The 19780-nt window shown below is 43.0% G+C and overlaps 1 protein-coding gene across 1 annotated transcript in view; it reads right to left on the bottom strand.

The window, feature by feature from the left end:
* Window positions 1–19780, bottom strand: part of IGF1R (insulin like growth factor 1 receptor) — a 296173-nt gene that overhangs the window by 178902 nt on the left and 97491 nt on the right. The window lies entirely within an intron of this gene.

Here is a 19780-nt window from a genome sequence, read left to right on the forward strand (position 1 = left end):
AATCTGATTACCCTAGGTGCCTCATATAAATGGAATCAAACACTATTTGTCCTTTGTTGACTTGCTTACTTCCCTTAGCATAATGTCTTCCAGGTTCACCTATGTCCTGGCAGGTGTTGGAATTCTCTTCCTGTTTTAGGCTGAAAAATAGCCTATGTTTCTTCTTAAAGAAACAATTATCAATTTAAAAACTAAAGTCTATCATCAAGCTCTCCAATTCCCATTCCTGGGACTATATGCACCAGTTCTGTGATCTGTGGTAAAAGAATCCCTCAACCCTTTGTGGGGAAATGTGCAAGATGTTCTCAATTTTCAATCACTGCATTGTATCTTGGACCAGGGGAATGCACTTTTGCAGCCTGAATCATGAAGGATTCAAGATGGTATTGTAGCCAATCACACTTAATATGCAACATTTCTAAGCACAGAAGAACTTAATCTGATTTGAGAGGGCTGAAGAAGGGCTCAGAAAACTGGAGTGAGTGGCCCTCCACTTTCAAGATCCTCCCCTTTTTATCATAGTATTACATCTAACCCATAGCCTTGTTCCTCACCTATTTCCAAATTGTGGCAATTGACCAGCAATCAACTCCAAAAAAATAAAAAGAATTGATTAAAACTGATTATAAAATAAAGGGGATTTGCTCAAAATTGAAACATAAAGAAACAGCGTGGGTTTCAGGCACAGTTTGCTCTGGGTTTCTACTCTGTTTCCATTATTCTCTTTGTCCTGTCTCCACACTGGCTTTGTCTTCAGGCTGGCATCCCTCATGATCATACGATGGCTTTCACACCAACTGGAGTGATGTACAACCTTACACTCTCTTTCAGAACTTCTCTTAGGGTACTGACTTTATCCCTTATGATCAAGTAACAGTTCACAGGTGCTTTGATCTTCCCTAACTATGTGTATTTTTATAACACTGAACTTCCAAGCCAATAGCAGCCACATTTATCTTTTAACAAATGACATTCAGTCTGAGCCCCGAGTTTTGTACAGTCCCCAACATTCTCTGGATGGGAATGCATCTGGGGGGAGGGCGTGGAGACATTTTGAAACAGAAACTGCTTCTCTAGCACGGCAATGACAACAATGAGAAGAAGTATTTGGCCACTGTAGCCAGGGAAGAAGATGCTCAAAATTCCCCACTGGAAATGATTTTCTAACTCTCTTATCTATACTCGGCCAGCAGTGGCCTGAGGTAAGGATCATAACCAGGATTCAACTTCAGAAAGACACATGTAAATGGTCTCTATAACTTCAATGTTTGGGGCACCTGGGTGGTGCAATCGGTTGAATGTCTAACTCTTGGTTCTGGCTCAGGTCTTGATCTCAAGGTCCTGGGATCAAGTCCCACATGGGGCTCTGTGTTCAGCATGGAGTCCGCTGGAGATTCTCTCTCTCCCTCTCCATCTGCCCTTCCTACTCTTGCTCTCTCTCTCTCTTTCTCTAAAATAAATAAATAAATTTTTTAGAAATGTTAACCAGTGATTTGCTTCAGGGAGTAGTAATGATGACCTCACCCTAGGAGAAGGGGAATGACTCTCCCCACTGGCCTTCCATATCCCCCCAGCTCAAAAGCAAACACCGTCCTGTGATTGAAAGGTAGTATAGGTAAGATCTTTACTTATCTGCCCTGGAGAAGTGACTACAGATCATGGCTGCTACTCCCGTTCCACACTCCTCTTCCCCTTTGGACCAAAGTTTAAAGAAAAAAAAAAAAGTATAACAAAAATATCAGTCACTTTCAAAAAGTTCCTTTTTCCCGGGACAAGAAAGTATTAATAAATCAACGAATATTCACAAATCCACATTAGGAATTTTTAATGCAATGGGTTTAATATTTATCTCATACATTTTTTAAGTCAGAAAACTTATCATCCAACACCTGTTTCATGTTTTCAGAAATTTTCAAATTATTCCACAGATGTCATGGGGTCCTACCTTAAAGGAAAAAAATCGTGCTTGCAGTTCAATGGAAATTCTGTTTATTCACACTTTGGGGATCTCACTGGAGAAGCCCTCAGTGCGTGTGTATAAAGAACATAAGCAACGTACTCTTTTTTTTAAAGATTTTATTTATTTATTTGACAGATAGAGATCACAAGTAGGCAGAGAGTCAGGCAGAGAGAGAGAGAGGAGGAAACAGGCTTCCCACTGAGCAGAGAGCCCGATGTGGGGCTCGATCCCAGGAACCTGGGATCATGACCTGAGCTGAAGGCAGAGGCTTTAATCCACTGAGCCACCCAGGTGCCCCGCAACGTACTCATTTTAAGAACTCAGCTGTGCAAAGGTCTTTCTTCACCTAAGTGGCTATGAACGCACCACTAGAGGGGAGACATTTCAGTTATTCCCAGGCTGTTGAAATACTAAAAGCCTTCCTGCCTACTTAACCAAAAAATTGCAAGGGGACCTGGCGGGCTTAGTTGGTGGCGCATGTGACTCTTGATCTCAGGGTGGTGAGTTCGAGCCCCACAGTGGGGGTGGAGTTTACTTTAAAAAAGTAAATTAAATTTAAAATTGTAGGCAGGGTGGGGGGAAAAGGAGGAGGAAGGGAGAGAGGAAGGAAGGAAGGGAAAGTAAGCTTGAGTCTCAGTAACCTCATAAGCAGGCTACTGGTAAATGGTAAACAAAGGATATTTCAGGCTTTGTAAACAATTGCCAATAACCAAATAATGCCAACTTAAGCCTGCCCTTAAATTTCTTCCTCTCCCTTATCACTGAAAATGTTCACTCTGAAACAAAAACCTTACCTCTTGCACATTGCCTGCTCACAGATAAGCTGCTGCAGGGAACCCTAAGCCCCACGGGGAGATCTGTTCTCTCCAAGATGCCTGTGGGGCTCACGGGAGATCTCGGCTCTGCGGGCAGATTCTGGCGTCATCGACGGCCTCACCTTCCACAACACTGTCTCCTGGTTATCCCTCCATAGGAAACGTAGCTTACTGGTCAAAGCCATGGCCTTGTCCCTCCTCCTTGGCGAACACACATGCCTGTGTAAGCACATACACCTGCACAAGAGTTCACTCCCTTCCGAGGAATCAGGGAACCCCCAGGAAACACCAGATAGTAAGGGAAAGGAAAAGGAGGGAAAGATGGACAAAAAGGGAGGGGGGGATTGGAAGCCACGTGCGGGAAAAGGAATCCACAAATCCTAATTCGCATTGTTCTTCAGAAAACTGCATGTCGGCTGCCCCACCATGTGCTAGAAAGAGAAAAACAGGGTCTAGATGCCAGTGAGCTTTCCAGTCTCCATCCCGGGCACGTGGATTAAGGATGTATAGATGGTTGGAGCACACAGAAACAGCAAGGTGATGACCAACTCCCCAACTCAGAGGGTCCCACCAGGTCCAAGCCCAACCCCTACCAAAGGTCCCCACTCAGAGCTTCATTATTCTCCAACTTGAGCCGCTCAAACACACTGCCATGCAGACTAGTAAGACAGCACCAGGACCCTCTTGTTGACTGGGGATTTCTACACGTTTAGGGGGCAGAAAGCTCTTTGAGAGTTTAGTGATGATTTAGAGACCCTCTTGCCCACAAAAATGCATATCAGTTTTGATCCCTATTGAGGGGCTCATGGGCTCCCCATACTCTGAAGCTGTGCCTCATTTCCCAGTTCAAAGGTCCTCAGGGTAAAAATGAATGCCCAACCCATCTCTTACCCAACTTGTGACTCCTAACAGAGGGTCACTAGGTCAGCCTGAGGGCTCTCATTACCACCTCCAGATCTGGAAGTCACAGTGACATGGTGGTGATCCAGATTCCACATCATAGACGAATTCCAATTTAGATGCTCACCAGGGTGCAGAACCAGGGTAGCTCTTGGAGGCAAGGGACTTAAGAGGCATCTAATGGCCACTTAACATCCAGAGATCTCCAGGGAACAAGGAATGAACCCAAAGACCCCAGCAAAGCTGAGACAACACACAGGCATAACCTGCGACAGAAGGAGAAGGACAACCTCAGCTGCCAAGGTACGGAAATTTTGCCTGGAAACCCCCTGGCTTATGTGCCATGACATGTAAGTTAAAAACAAACAAAACAACAACAACAACAACAACAACAAAAACACACAGCAATGGCTTCTGAGCATCAAAGTTGTGTTGCTGGCTACTTGCAGGAACGTGGGAGAGAATCATAAACTCCCAAGCAAAATAAGACCGAGAAAATAGCCATGTCGACAATGTCTAATGAAAGTGCCAATAAGCCCCCTTCGCCTCCTGATCTAATTAAACCTTTTCCACAAATGCCAGCAATCAATAAAGAATTATTTCTTATTCAATTTGGACTTCAGTATTAATTCCTAGTAGCGCAACACTCTGGGATCCTGAGAGCATCTGAGGGGTTCTGATCTGTTTCTTCCAAGTACAGAAGGAAAGGCTGATGCCAGGACGTCTTCCTACCCTCCCCGCTCGCTCACGCAGCACCTGTTGCTAGAGGGAGGGCTTCAAAGGCTCCCAGGAGTGCGTCTGGGCATACGGCTCCCGGACTCTTCCCAGAAAAAGAACAGTAGGAAGTCAGCAGAAAAGGTGAGAATAAGAGTTCGCTTCCATTCATTTTCTGACACCTTGTACTTGTCAGAGCAAAAATAGGCAGATCTGGCAACACTTTTAAAAGCTTGAAGTGATTTAAACAACACGACGCACAGCGCGTCCCTTCACGGACCAGTCAGGAGACGTGCACTGTGAGCGCAGAGATGGGCTACTTCTGGACACTGCTCGCTCCCAACGAAAATAGGAATTCTTTGTTTCACATTTTTCACAAAACTAAGCGGAATATGTATTTACACACTTAAAACTGTGGCTGATTCTTTTGATACAGAAATCTGTGTCAAAGGACCTAAAACAACGGGTGACATCAAATAAACTATTTTTTGCAACAGATATCAAAGCAGATTCACATTTTCCACTAAATTTATTAATAGGTAAGCTCTGAGGGGCCAGAGTTCTGGCACTCTTTCCTTTTAAACCTGAGACCTCTGAGGGTGCCTGGGGGGCTCAGTTGGTTGAGCATCCAACTCTCAAATCTCAGCTCAGGTCTTGATCTCAGGGTCATGAGTTCAAGCCCCACGTTGGGCTCCACGCTGGACATGTAGCCTACTTAAAAAAAAAAAAAAAAGCCTGATACCTCTGGAACAATACCACAATGTAGAAAGGGCATCTGATGAATATTTTCTTTGGAGAGACTCCCTATTGACTGAAATCAGTTACTGGAAAAAAAAAAAAATTCATCATCTCAGTGCAGCTGAAGGTATCAGGAGACATCGTAGGCCCCAAGGTAGGTAAGTATGAGAAGAGAAGCTGTGGGTTTTCACTGGGCAACCAGGGGGACAAAGAGGCCACCATCTCCTTCAGCAGTTTCGTTTCTCTAACAAAAGTTTGTCTTTTCCGTCAACCTGAATTTCTACCTCATTGCTAAAAGGCACACGCCACTCGGCTACAGTCTGCAGACAGAGGAACTCCGGGAATTTCTATGATTTAGCAACATTCTCAGGAAAACATCACCCCCACACAAACACACAAATATTCAAACAATGCTAAGGATCTGACTTGGGAGATAGGACGGGCACAGTGCTTGCCTCTTCCCGATCAACCGTGCCCGCCTGGAGGTGGCTTCCCCAACCAGCCAGGGATGCCGGCTGCCTATGCGAAACCAAATGGTTTCAGATGGAAAGTTCCGTTCGCGTTCACTACCCCTCTTCATCCTATTTTAAGTAAGAACCATATGTTTTAATCCATTAAATTCCATCATGTCTAAAAACATTTATCTTGGTAAAAACCTACCTCCAAGATCCTTGCACTTGCAAACTGTTGAATACCGACAACAAACACTATTTCCTGGGTTATGTGAAACATTTATAAAACTTTTCCACTACACCTTTATCTTCAAACAGCATTTAGAGGAGAAAAATGACCTCACTTTTGGTCCCAATTTTTCTAAATTTTGTGGAGAGGTAGGAGACAACACAAACCCATCCAACTAGATAATGGTGGTTCTGTCTCATGGACCAAGGCACCCTTTCCTACTGCATGACTATAGCAATCCTGGCAAGAGAGGCACTCCTAGACAGAGCCACGGCACAGAATTACAGCCTACCTGGAAGAGAAAAATGGAACAGAAAAATCCATGCTCAGCAAAGATTCCATCCATCGGAGCTATTCAAAATAACACTATTAAGATCATTCACCCCCAGTATGCTTATCAAGAGATTACATGAAGCACCTAATGCATGCATGTAAAAATGAGCTATTTCCAAAGAATGATCCAGAGAACACAAAACAAATACAGATGGGAAAATTAATGATCCCCAGTGACCACTCCAAAACACCTATCTGGGTTTCTAAGAGCTCAGAGCACCACTGGGAGGGTAGCCAACTAAGCGGGGAGGGTTCAGGGTTGAGGGCATCCCTGGGGGAAGCCCATTCCAACATCACACAGTGCCAGATGATGTGGCTGGCTGGATGTGTTAGAGTTCTTCTACAAACAGAATTATCCATTTGTTACTTAAGTAATCTCTTATTGCTATTTTCACAGAAATTTTAATAAACTAATTAATTCAATACAGAATTATAGGTATGAGATGATCATGACAAAATAATTTAGAATAAATCAGTAGGCTTGTTTCCTACCACCCACAGGAACTGCATCAACTTCAGCAAAGGTTGACATTGTGAAATTTTTTTTTTTTAAGATTTTATTTATTTGCCAGCGAGAGAGAGAGAGGGAGAGTACATACAAGCAGGCCGAGAGGCAGGCAGAGGCAGCGAGAGAAGCAGGCTCCCTGACGAGCAAGGAGCCCAATGTGGGACTCGATCCCAGAACCCTGGGATCATGACCTGAGCCGAAGGCAGCGGCCTAACCAACTGAGCCACCCAGGCATCCCACATTGTGAAATTTTTAAAAAGTGGACTAAAAAGTGGACACAGGCATATCAAGATGGGTCCTTGAGGACACACAGAGAGTTATATGATCAAGAAATGAGTAATTCAGTCACCAACTACTCAAATCCTACAGACATATTAAGAGTATATCTTAAGATAGGGTGTCTGCCTGGCTCAGTTGGTAGAGCATCTAACCTGATCTCAGGGTTGTGAGTTCGAGTCCCACATTAGGTATAGAGATCACATAAATAAATAAAACTTAAAAAAAAAATACACCTTAAGCTATATTAAGAATGACCCTTAAAAAAAAAAAAACCACCACCACAAAAAGAATGATCCTTGAAGTACAGAATATAATGATTAATTATCTTTCAACAGATTAAAGATCCCATATTAACAATTCAGAATACTGAAATTTTCAGAACACCCACTTTGTCCTTATTTTGCTGAAGTACATAAGCGCACTATGCAGAAAAGTGAGGAAAAGTGGGTGTGGGAATCGAAAGAAGTGTGGTTTCACAATCTGCACAGTTTGGTGGGAGGGTACAAAGATTTCCAGGGATTTGGAGAGCCTGGTGGAATTCAGCTCCTCACTTGGGTGCCGGTCAGTTTAATAGTACTGATTTTTTTTTAATTTATTTATTTGACATACAGAGATCACAAGCAGGCAGAGAGGCAGGCAGAGAGAGAGAGGAAGGGAAGCAGGCTCCCCGCTGAGCAGAGAGCCCGATGCGGGGCTCGATCCTAGGACCCTGGGATCATGATCTGAGCTGAAGGCAGAGGCTTTAACCTACCGAGCCACCCAGGCGCCCCAATAGTACTGAATTTATTTAAGCCTCAGAAGTAATGAACTGGAGAAATTCTGGTTCAGTGGAAAATGCTTCTGGGGTATCCATATGACTGAGGAATGAAGGATGCTTGCATGACCCTGTGCCCACCTGTGGTCCAGCCTCACTCCCTCCACGTGCAGCTCCCAGACCTGTACCCTACCCGGGGCTCTGCTCTTCCCCCTGCCCCAGCCCGGTCCCCCAGCTCTGCCAATGCCACCCCAGAGAACTGGAAACCTTCTCCGTGTGCACGCCACCAGGACATCCACTATGAGCAGCTCAGCACCAGCCCAGAAGTCTGTCCCAAGTCTGACAGACTTGTCCCAAAAGTCATCTCCCCCCACTGGACTGTGAACTGGAAGATGGTCTCTGGGGGTGATGCCAGGTGTATGGCTGGTCCCCAATACGTGTTGGCTGAGAACTGAGCTGTGAGATCCTGGGGAAATTTTTCTGCAATGCTACACTATTGTAAAGAATGTAGCCATTCTAAATTAACGTAGGTTAGCTTGAACTATAGAAATACAAGTTACCTCGTAACTGTTAGAGATCATGTGTTTAAAGTGCTCTCACTTCTACTGTTCAGATGCATTCTAACTAGCCATCTCTAAGAAGTGTTGGCATGACTGTTTGGTTTCTGAGAGGAAGAAAGAGAGAGAGAGATAATGCACTCACTGTGTGTCCAGCCCAGGATAAAGACTGAGATGTTGAGTCCTGGGATTATGCAATAAAGAGTAACTCTTGTGGATAAACATAAACGTGGTATATCCATACAATGGAATATTATTTGACCGTAGAAAAGAACGAAGGGCTGATACGTGCTTCACCATGAATGAATTAATTCGTATGAAGTGTCTGGAATGAGTATATCCATAGAGACAAAAGCAGAATGATGGTTGCAGGGGCTGGGAATAATGGGCAAAGGGGCGGGGGGAGCAACTACTGAATGGAAACAGGGTTTCCTTTTGGAGTGATGACAATGTTTTAGAAAGAAATGTCGGCTGCACAGCACTGTGAATGCACCAAATGTTGCTGCATTGTTCACTTTATGTCATTAACAATATGTTATGTGAATTTTATCTCAATAAAAAAATAATAAACTTGCTTTTTTAAAAAAAGCAAATCTTTCATCATATACATCAGAAAAAAAGTCATCCAACATATTCTCAGTGGCTGTGAAAACACACAGGCACCTCCTCGGTGGGGCTATGGATTTGTAAACAGCATAAGAAATTATCATTCAAACAGTGTCATTAAAAACATATACTGGAAATTGTTTCAATTAAGTTTAGTATCCTCTGTTATTCTATTATCTCTAAAAACTCTTCACAATATTTATAAAGTGCCCCCTTTCCTGTGCTGAAAGCCTCTATTTGGAAAGAGATCTAATTTCCCTTATTCGGTAAAAGTCCCCGGAATTCTCCTGTATGTAATGCCTTTGCAGCAAATGCCACACCAACATTCTATGTGTTACTCATAAAGGCTGATGATTTCAGCATCCGAATAATTTATTTTTTGCTTGTAAAATTTCCCTTTTTTCTTCTGTGATGATAAAGGTAGTGCAACAAAAATTTTTTTCAAAGAGAAAAAGCTTATTTGTGACTATTCCTCCATTCTGTTATAAATTATAACACTCTTGGTGGCTTTTTCTGATTAATAAGGAGAAAAGTTACATACCAGTTCAGACACAAAAGCCTCATGCGATTAAAAGCTCTACTACGCCACAAAAAGCTGATTCTGTAGTGAAGCAGACCGAAGGAAGAAAATTTGTTAAATATGCAAACTGAGCATCTATTTATTGCTAATACAGCAGCCACGAGAACAAATCAGATGCAATGCCAAGGGTTCTCATCAACAATATTTTCTCCATGGGCGCCTGGGTGGCTCAGTCAGCTGGGTGGCCAAGTTGATTTTGACTCAGGTCACACACAGTCTGGGAGTCGGGGGATTGAACCCCGTATGTCTTCAGGCTCGTGCTCAGTGTGGAGTCTGCTTGTCCCTCCCTCAGATCACATGCTCTCTCCCTCCCTCCCTCACTCTCTAATAAACAAATAAATAAATAATCCTAAAAACAAAAACAAAACAGTATTTTCCCCAGGATAATCGAAAAGCTGAAACACGCAACCTACCCAGCACACACACAAGGCCAGGCCCGCTCCTGAGCACCCAGGATGGGAACGAATGCTCTAAAACAAGATATACTCACCTTAACAGGGTCATACTCAGCATCACAGCTGCAGGGCCCTGATAGAAGGGTATGGCCATCCCATATGCATCCCATTACTGAAAGCATATCCCACGTTTGCTGTAACGTTATTCACAAGATGTGGACAACTGAAATGTCTGTTGATGGATGAATGCCACGCGCACGTGCACACACAAACACACACACACACACACACACACCCCAAAATATTATTCAGTCATAAAAAAGAAGGAAATCCTGCCATTTATGACAACCTGGATGAACCTGGAAAACATTAGGCTAAGTGAAATAAGCCAGAAAAAGATAAATACTGCATGATCTCACTTATTTTTTTTTAAATTAAAGATTTTATTTATTTATTTGAGAGAGAGAGAGGAAGACAGCACAGCAGCGGGGAGAGGGGAGGCAGAAGGAGAGGGAGAAGCAGGCTCCTCGCTGAGCAAGGAGCCCAATGCGGAGCTCGATCCCAGGACTCTGGGATCTTGACCAGAGTCAAAGGCAGAGGCTCACTGACTGAGCCACCCAGGCGCCCCGTGAACTCCCTTATATGTGGAATCTAAAAAGTCGAACCTGTACAACCAGAGGGTAGAAAGGTGGTTGCCAGGGGCTGGGAGTTAGGAAAAGGGGAAATTCTGCTCAAAAGGTACAAACTTTCAATTATAAGGTGAACACACTATTAGGGCCTAATGTACGGCATGGTGACTATAGTTAATACTCTGTCATATACTTGAAATTTGCTTAAAAGGTAGATGGGAAGTGTTCTCAATATACACACAGGAACGGCAACAATGTGCGGTGATGGATGCATTCATTAATTCAACCGTGGCCATCATGTCACCATGTATACGTGTATCAAATCATCGCATTGGGCACCCTAAAAAAACTTGGTTGTGCTGACAGTTGCATGATTCTGAATATACTAACGGCCACTGAATTGTACATTTTAAATGGGTGAATTGTATGGTATGTGAATAGTATCCTGATAACGCTATTACCAAAAAAATAATAATAATAAAGGCACCGTATGCCATTTACAGGTACACAGGCCGGACCAACCACCTGCAGAGGAAGGTCAATGGTCCTCACCTAGTCAGGTGGCCTCTAAGGGACTCTTTGGCCCAAGCATTCAGAACAAAGGCATAAAAGAGGTTAAACCACTCACCCCAGTTTTAACAAGAGAATCCGTGCCAGGATTTAAGGTTACAACTTGGATGAGACTGAGACCCAGAGGTTTCTAAAGGGAACCCATACAGGTCCCAGGGTCAGGACCATTAACAAGCTTTAGAATGCTTCACACATAGGGGAAAGGTGGGTGGGTGTCAGGGGTAGGCCACCTGCTTCACACCAGGATGACAATGGACATAAGGCTTTGTTCTTAAAAAAAAAAAAAAAAAAAATCCCAAACAAGAATCCCAACCATGTTAGTTACACAATGTCAACTGTGCTAAAAACAAGAAAACGAACATGGCCTGGGGATGGTTTCCTTGCTTTCCAAGATTTGTTTGTGACCCCTAATTCACAGGCTAGAGCACAACACTCCAAATTAACAAAACAGCAGAGGGAAGAATCTAAATGCATCGAGAAAAATGAAGTTAGAATGAAAAAATATCTCCCTGGCTAGACTATGTAAGCTGAACACCATAGAAGATGTCCACAGTAAATAAGAAAAGCGTCTCCACACCCCATTTTGCACACTACAGTGGTTTTCATTTCCTCACAAGTGTTTACTTTTTCTTTTAAATTTAGCTTTAAATTTAAACTTTAAACTTAAAAATGTCTGAATGCATGTGATCTCCCAAACAGAGAAATTAACCTTTGGATGGGAATGCATTTTTGAAAGATGCATTTTTTTTTAAATTTATAACTTTTTTTTTTTGACTAGGTATTCACACAGTTTGAAAACCAAAATGCTATCAATAGGTACATATTTAGGAAGTAATCCTTTTCAGTAGTTTCTTATATGTGCTTCCATTTCTTGACACCAGTGTCATAGCCACTGCACATGTGCAAGAGTGACTGCTGTCATCGGACCAAGCCAGCCGCATCATCGCTAGGGGTGGGGAAATGCACTGCGGTCCCCATATGGAAAGTCGGCCGTACACATCACCCATGCTCCGAAACTGGGAATAAATGTCAGGAAGGCGAGACTGGCTGATAAAACAGGTAAAGAATAAAACTGTGTGCAGTGAAGGCGTTAAGTGTTGTCTGTTTCTCCCCCTAGACAATGAGCTCCCTGAAAGCAGGAACACGGGTGAGTTCATCACGGTACCACCCTCCCCACCCCTGCCCACGCAGAGCATGGGGACTGGCGTATGACAGGTGTCCAATAAATGTTACAGGAGTGGATCTACCAATATATATTCCATCCTAAGGAGTTAGGGATTGAAGGGGATCCGAAAGAAAGGAAGGATATGGAGAGACCCACAGAAGGCTTTTCTGGCAAGAACAATGGCTCATGCTTGGGTCAGACGGGTGAGGGACTCTTGGGTGGAAAGGCCACTCGAGCGTCTGCCTCAAAGCCCAGCAAAAAGGACAAGTCCCCACAAAGCTGTATGCAGGACAAGGGCATGTCTGGCCTCCGTACCCTTGGCTCTGGCCAACGCACCCTGGCTGGTCTCAGACAAGCTCTGGAATCAAGTCCTGGGGGCTTCACCCCTGGCTGAGTCCCTCTCTGTGAAATGGTAGAGGAAGTCATTTCCTTACCTGCTCTGGATGTTCTTCCCTCCATATCCATTCCCCTTCCTGCCTCTTTAAGACTTCATAGCCCCTCCCCCCCACCATGGCTCTGGAATGTGCTCTTCCTCCCTCCTGACTCTTTCCCTGAAACTGATCTGGGACCCAGCAGAAACTGGAAAGCCATGCAGTGACAGAGCACCCTGATTCCCGTGGGTGACAGTGGCATGTCTCCATGAGACCTCAAGCCATCTGATCCAAGGACAGTCCATAACAGATGTGCAAACACCCAAGTGTTCTGCTGCGCCCTTGCAGACATGCCCGTGGGAGAACATTCTGGAACTCAGAGCTAGGGCTGCCTTGAACACAGAGCTTCCGGATCCCCCAGCAGAGCTGGTCCCCCAGCCGCTGGCCAGATGGCACCTGGACCTCGACTTCACCAAGAGGATAGCTTGACTCTATGCTAAACTTGTCTCTAGTTTATTTGACGTTTGGCATGAAGAGGCTGTTCAGAGTATAAGTCACTTTAAAGTGTTTTAATTAATTAGAAATCAAAAAGCCAATGATATCAGCCAAGAGAAGAGTTGAGCAACAGTCTCTTCCCGCTTTTCATCACTTTCGGTGCTCTGTTTGGCCTGTCTCAAATGGTGGGTCATCACTGGGAAACCAAAGAAACACAACTTCTTACATAACACCCTCCAAGCCGGGCAGAGACTGGGAGTTCCCAAAAACAGATTCTCCCATCTTGCCAAAAAAAGAAGAGATCCTAAAACCTCCTGCATGGCAGTGGAGAGCTGGAGAAGACACACTGCAGGCATCACAAGCTGGAGACGGGCTGGCCTCCCCGCTTGTCCAAGGGCGACCCAGCAGACGCCCACTGCAGAAGCCAGCTTGCACACATCCACGCAGACGCGCGCTCAGCTCGGCTGGAGGCGCACAAGGACCCGTGTAAATGGTCAAAGTGTTCGCGTCTCACAGTAAATAATGGCACTTGTATTACAGCTATCGTTACAAAAATCTGTAACACTTCAAGAGACCATTATGGGGCTATTAAAAAGATATTGCATTCAGTTTTCAAGATGACTTAGGCAGAATGCCATTGCTGCGGTAATTACTTTATTTATCACTATGTAAACGGACCTTACTGCTTCATTAAAAAAGAGAAAAATGATGGTGTTCCCTTGCACTAACCAGGCAAAAGTGGCAGCAAAGGCAGCGGACCCGTCGGCAAACACTGGTGGATGGAGGTAGGAAGCGAGTCTCGAGGGGCCTTGCGACAGGCAGCTGACCCATCTGAGATGTGAAAAGCTTAGCAGCTTTAAGGAACCTCACAAGTGACACCATGGTTGAGCCTCACACGGCAAGCGCAGACACCCATGTTCACAAACTTGAATGCATAGGCCTGATATGCAAGAATATTCTAAACAGAATACGTACCCGAGGAATGCAAAAAAAGATACCTTGAAAATATTCAAGTTGACCTGACATATTGCCCCAGACCCCTACCAGACAAAGATAACAAAAAGTTAAAAAAAAAATTCAGTATGGAAGGGGTTAAGTAATCTGAGCTATGTGCACAGCAACAATTTCCAGGTTCTTGCTTGTGTTGCCAATTTTGCAAGGACGTGTAACTCTTTCTGTAGCACCTCTGCAATAACAGGAGTTCATCCAACAGACCACAGAGGAGGCCCTTCTTCTGGGATGCGAGGGAAGGTATTTCCCACGGCATCCCACCAACATCGGACCAAACCGTGCCGGTACTTGGGCGCTTAAATTCTAAGATACTGAAAAATGGGGAAACATACTTAATTCCAAAGACAAGACTGGCATGAAGATGAAGAATGAGCACACGTAGTTTTAACCTAATGCTGCAGTCCTTTCTGGGGCGCCCAATGCCACTTTCTATAAATAGCCTGTGAATATAAGCCATAAACACCTGCACAGAGATGCCGATACTAACACTCTCAAATTCAGGCCAAGCTGGTTAGGCATTTTGCCTCAAGGTTTTTAGCCGTGAAGAGAAGCAATGCCACCTTTCCCTGCATGTGTGTGTGTGTGTGTGTGTGTGTGTGTGTGTCTACACACTTCAGCCATGTAATTAATGTTATTAACAAAGATTATTCCATTGCTAGGATGTATTATTCTCTGAATCGAGTGATGCAGGGGAGAAGATGCTGGGGGTGGGGAAGAAGGGTAAGAAGTAGAGTCCTTCCGGTAACAGAACCATACTCTGCATTGTGTTTCCTTTAAGGAATTATCCTAATTTCCACAATTAAATTAAAGTCAATCCCACTCCACGGATGCATCCTTGTTCTCGGAGGTGTTTCCGAGTGCACATCTCTTTCCTACTTCCATCCCAAAACACAGCAAGTAAAAATCTACTCTAACATTCTTTGTGGGGCAATGGTGGCCTGAGTGAACGCTCCTGACCCTACCTCCCTTCCCAGTCCGCTCCTGGAAGGAGCAGGACAACTATCTAAAAAGCTTGCAGGTGTTAGGGGCTTCGAAGGCCCTGGGATCCCTAGTAACTACAGGAGAGACAGCAGGCATGGTTCTCCGTGGTCTTTGCAGCTGAGGGCCCAAAGGAAAAGAAGCCTGGCGATCCTGCTCATGCCACTGACCCAGCGGAAACCCAAGGGAGGGGGCTTCAAGGGAAGGTGGCGCTGTTCCGAGCTGGTGGTCAGGGCTGGCTGGGGACAGAGCACCGTAACAGCGGGGGATCTCTTTTCTCACTGCTGTCATCTCCCACCTGCCACTACCTTTGAGACACCAAGCTGGAAGCTGTACGTCTCCTGAGGGCAGCCATAAGCAAGCGAAGAAAAACCACAACCCACTGAGAAGGACACAGGAGCCCCAGGGAGGGTGACCAAGCCGAACTTCAAGGAGCACCTACAGAAGTAAAACCAATCAGACAGAGGAGAATTTTAACGGAAAAGTAATGAGAACATACGTGGAGATGCAAACGAAGCATGACAACTTTGTGATTCAAAATAAAAAAACAATTTAAAAAACCTAAAAAAATAACAGGAAAGCATGAAGTCTCCGTTAAGCGAGGTGAATAAATTGTGAAGATCTGCTATGTAACTCTGTCCTTATAGTCAACCACACTGTAGGATACACTTAAAAATTCGCTAAGAGGGTAGATCTCACAGAAAGTGTTAGCACAACAAAATAAAAATTTTAAAATAAAAAATAAAATTCACAGAAAGTATCTATTGCTCTAGAGTATGAAATTAATATTTTGGAGGATGAAGGAGAAGAAATGCACGGGTGCCTGGGTGGCTCAGCTGGAAGAGCACGTGACTCTTTTTTTTTTTTAATTTTATTTATTTATTTGACAGAGATCACAAGTAGACAGAGAGGCAGGCAGAGAGAGGGAGGAAGCAGGCTCCCCACTGAGCAGAGAGCCCAATGCGGGGCTCGATCCCAGGACCCTGAGATCATGACCTGAGCCGAAGGCAGAGGCTTTAACCCACTGAGCCACCCAGGTGCCCCAGCATGTGACTCTTGATTTAAGGGTCGTGAGTTCGAGCCTCACGTTGGATGTAGAGATTATTAACTATAAAATCTGAAGAAGAAGGAAAAGGAGAAGAAGAAGAAATGCACGTAACTCAAGAGTAAGGAATAGGAACATGGAATTCATGAGTCCGAAGATACGAAGCTTGGAGGACAGATCAAGGAGATACAGAGAGCTACACACAGTACAGGAGCTGAGCAAATGGGTATCCTGGTGGATGAGCCAGTGATTGGATACTGGTGTGCTAGAAGAGAAAGTGTTACTTGCAACACTTAGTCACTGTTGGAACTGAAAAGAACGTAACTTTCAAGTTAACAAGGGAACTGTTCAATTAACACAGGGATTGAGAGACCCAAAACAAATATAAGGAAAAACCACTGAGTAAGGTGAAAGCAATCAAGCAACATGTCTCAGTGATTACAATCGAAACGGACAAGGCAACATGTCCCCATAAAAAGACAAAACTGTAATACTGGATTTGAAAAGTCCAGCTCTGTTTAATGACAACAACAAAAAGGGACCTACCCAAAACAAAGTGACAAGGTTTACAGATGAAGAGCTGAACAAAGGTGTATCAAGCAAGTATAAATAAAAAGCCAATAAGGGTGGCAATACTGAAATCAAAGGAAAATTCAAGGCCATCAGCCAGAGAGATATTATATAAGGACAAATATGCAACCTGAGGAAAATGTAAGAATTATAGATCTTTATGCATCAAACAAAATGGCAGGTGGACACATTAAGCAAAAGCTGTAAGAAACAGTCAAGTTAAAAAATTATAAAAGATAGTCGAACCTACCATTCAAGTTGACAGTTAATGATAAACAAGGATTTGGAGGCTCTAGTTGAATAGAATAGAATCAGGAAGTTTGATTCACTCAATATTAAAAAAAATGGAGCTCTGTGCTCTACGGAGGATATGGTTTTTCAATGTCCACGGAACAATTAAAAATTGATCATGTACTTAGACACAAGTAAACTTTAATGAATCCCTTCAGACAGAGATTTCAGAGCTACATCACAGATCATAGCAAAATATCAAAAGAAGCACAAGATTTAGGAACATGCTTCAAAATAATCTCAGAATCAAAAGGTGAATAAATATTTTAATTACAAGCCATCTAGAAAAGAACAAAATGATTAATTCTCCAAAACCAAAGGTACATAGCTAAAGAGGAAAGTGATAGCCTGAAATGCCCTTACTTTAAGACTAAGAGGAAAATGAGATAGGCATTCAACTTAATAAAAACTAAGTCAAAAAGAACAGTAAAAGTGAATTAATGAAGATTAATATTGAAATTAAAGTTAAAAGATGAATATGAAATTGATACACCCAGTTCTTTCGAGAAAATAAAATATATAAGCTTCTAACAAGCTTGATTAAGGAAAAAAGGGACAAAAGCAAAAATATGCACGAGTAACGAGAAAGAAGTTATTACAAGGAATACCAAAAAAATTTATAACAATATTATGTATAACTCTATGCACTAAACTTCTATTTGAGGTAAACTAATTCCCCCAGCAATTAGAAAATATCAAAATCCAGAGAAAAGGTAAAAGAACTGAACAGAACAATTTTAATTTACCCTGGAAAACTAAAGAATGTGCTTTAAAAGATTTCAGGGTAGAATGGGGGAAGATACCAAACCCAGGTGGTTTTCCAGTTGATTTTTCATTAATATTTAAGAAATAGTTATTTCTTATATTGTGTTAAATGCTTCCAGACTCTAGAAAATGATGAGGTATCTCTTAAATCATTTTCAAAACATAATCGTAATATCAATATGGGATAGAACTCAAATAAGGAAAAACATCCAGACCCATCTCAAAGCTGTAGTCATAAAAATTAAATAAAATATTAGCAAATCAAATTTAGCAACATATCAAAAGAATACCACACTGTAACAAATTCGGGTTTCTTCCAGGAATGCAAAGATGATTCAGTATTGGGAAATCTAATCAATATAATTTATTACACCACAAAATAAAGGCAAAAGCTTTCAATTACATCATGCCCCAAAGGCATTTAATAAAATCCGTCAGCCTCTTTCAATAAAAATTAAAACATGAACGGATACACACAACTTAAAAAAGATGAATTATATTTTCCAAAACCTAACAAGCATATTCAATACTTACAACACTGTAATATTTTTATTAAAGTCGGAAGAAAGATAGCAATGTTCTTTTCCACAGAAACAAACGTACCGGCAAACAAACAAGGATGGATATCTCTATATATATACAAGTGAATTTACTGTAATCCTGTTTTAGTAGCAAAACAAAGCACAGGAAAACAAACAAACCCAAAGCAACAAGACTGTTCGTGGACACAAGATGACTGGCTCAATCACGACACATCCATATTGTAAACTGTTAAAATCTTAACTCTTATTGCCATATATGCAATAAATGCATATATATATGCAATAAAATGATATCCATACTTGAACAAAAGGCTACATACAGAACACTCCATACAGAATATTCCATGTTAACAGCATGATCCCATTTTTAGGAACACCCCAAATTATATTATATCTATATACAGAGGTTTATGCTCTAAGAGAAAGAAGACAGTAGAGATTTTTCTATATGTATCTTTTTTTTTATCTGCATCACTGTTTAATTGCTTACATTTTGTGAGAGAAACTTTCAAAGGGGTCCAGAAATATATATCCATTTTGACAGTACAAAGCACCTGACAGGCACACAGAATTTAGAAAAGAGATCTGCATATCGCAGCTTCCTGGAAGGTCAGAAGGGCGTACGTTTCAGCAGGTGGCCTCAGATCAAGCTAGGTTTGAGTCCCAGCTTCACTTAGTAGCAAATTTCTAAGTTTGAGTCTCTACTTCATCATCTGTAAAATGGGTACAGTTTCCCCCACCCTTCATTGGCTTGTCAAGAGGATTAAACTGTAGGTACATGACCTGCAAAGCTAGTCATTACTAGTGTCCTTTTATTACTTCTATCCTCTCAAAAACGAAGACAGAAAGAAGGAACAAAGCTTGCCTCCCCGTGGGTTTCCCAGGGCTGCCCGGCAGTCTCTAAGTCCATGGCTTTTGCTACTTCCAACTACAGCCAAACATGTGTGGATTCCTTTCCAGTGTTACAAGTGCTGCCAGCGTAAGTGAGTCCAAGGTGACTGAAAATGTCGGCAGTCCTCACCTGTCACACTGGGAGTCGGTAACAACCACGACATCAGCCTTGAACTTCTCAACTGGTATTTAAAAAGCGGCAACTTCTCTCCAATATTCACAGGCAGACTGCTGGCAGAGGCCAGGGATTTCCTGGAGAAGAGCACGTTAAGACTCTTCTGGACAATAAGAAAGGACAAAGGAGGCAGCGGTCGAACCCTCTCCTTCCAACTTGCAGAGGGTGCTGCCGTTGGCTGGGAGAGTGGTGAGCGGAGCTGCCTTACAAATTCCAGGGGGACACGGAGAAGAAAAACATCAAGGAGGGTCAAAGCTATGGCTTCCAAGCTGCCTGGATTAATGAAGGGCCATGCAAGGCAGAAAAGAACAAAACAGAAAAAGGGCATTTGGAGACCTGGTCACCTCCCTGTGCTGACACGGATCCCTTTTTGTAAGACAGTCCTGGTTAAGTACAAAATACAGAAAAAAGGGCAACAAGGCAGGGAGTTAAACAGTGTGTTGAAAATACATTTAGGTTTTC

The sequence above is a fragment of the Martes martes genome (genome assembly GCF_963455335.1).
Source record: "Martes martes genome assembly, chromosome: 7".
In the NCBI taxonomy this organism is placed as follows: domain Eukaryota; kingdom Metazoa; phylum Chordata; class Mammalia; order Carnivora; family Mustelidae; genus Martes; species Martes martes.